This window comes from Arachis ipaensis, chromosome B7, assembly GCF_059453495.1.
Source record: "Arachis ipaensis isolate K30076 ecotype BB chromosome B7, ASM5945349v1, whole genome shotgun sequence".
Classification (NCBI taxonomy): Eukaryota; Viridiplantae; Streptophyta; class Magnoliopsida; order Fabales; family Fabaceae; genus Arachis; species Arachis ipaensis.
The window spans coordinates 28,957,065-28,958,123 of NC_142442.1; the positions used below are offsets into that span (position 1 = coordinate 28,957,065).

The window sequence follows — 1,059 nt, forward strand, 5'->3', positions numbered from 1 at the left end:
CTAGATTATTAATTAGTGTACATATTTTATTTTATTTGCATATTTTATCTTTATTTTGTTACCATGAGCTATATGTCTTTCTCATTGAATGACGCGTTCATTGCCTGATCCAAGCTTAGCCACTTTTGATCCGGAAATTGAAAGAACTCTTTCACGTATTAGGCGAGCTCGACGTCGGTTAGCTTCTGAGGGTGGTGAAGTGATTGTTATTGATTCACCAGTCTCATCTGAGGGCGAATCTGAACCGCCATCTGAGAGCGAGACAAGCTCATTTACTACTGATTCAGTTGATTCACGTGCAGGTAACATGGCAGTACCTACGAGGATTACTCTCCAGGAAGCTGGAGCCCCAGATTTTACACTGCAGCCATATCAAGTGCGTCATCCAAATCTGGCTGCAGATTTTGAACTGAAGACTGCACTAATCAATTTGATGCCCAAATTTCATGGCTTACCTGCTTAAGAGCCTATCAAGCACCTTAGGGATTTCCAGACAGCCTGTTCTACTGTTAGGCGTCATGGTGCAGATGAAACCTCCATTCTGTTAACCGCTTTCCCGTTTTCTCTTGAGGGAAAAGCGAGAGAATGGTACTACACCCAACCTGAATCGACTGTTACTAACTGGGATACGCTTAGAAGAGAAATTTTGGAACAATACTTTCCAGCTGAAGTTACTGATAGATTGAGGAAAGAGATTTCAATGATTTCTCAGGGCGAATCTGAGACTCTCTATGAATACTGGGAGCGCTTCAACAATCTACTGGATGCATGCCCCCATCACATAATTGATAGACTGGTATTGATCAGCTACTTCACTCAAGGCATGAACCCCCAGGATAAGACTACACTGGATGGTGCTAGTAATGGTTCTCTGAAAAAGTACAGGACCGCAGATGAAGCATGGCAATTGATCAGCGACTTAGCTGAGTCAACTAGAAATCACAGAGGTGTAGCCACTCAAAAGCTGTTGCAGAGATCTCCTCTAGCGTTGAAACTACTGGTCTTACACAGAGTATATGTGAAATGACCAACCTACTGAAACAGATGCAGCTAAACCAA

At 42.8% G+C, this 1,059-nt stretch overlaps 1 non-coding gene across 1 annotated transcript; it reads right to left on the minus strand.

The window, feature by feature from the left end:
- Positions 1 to 679: 679 nt before the first annotated feature.
- Positions 680 to 783, minus strand: LOC148550686 (small nucleolar RNA R71). Its single transcript, XR_015893905.1, has one exon. It is a non-coding gene; the product is annotated as a small nucleolar RNA R71 (small nucleolar RNA).
- Between the last annotated feature and the right edge of the window lie 276 nt (positions 784 to 1,059).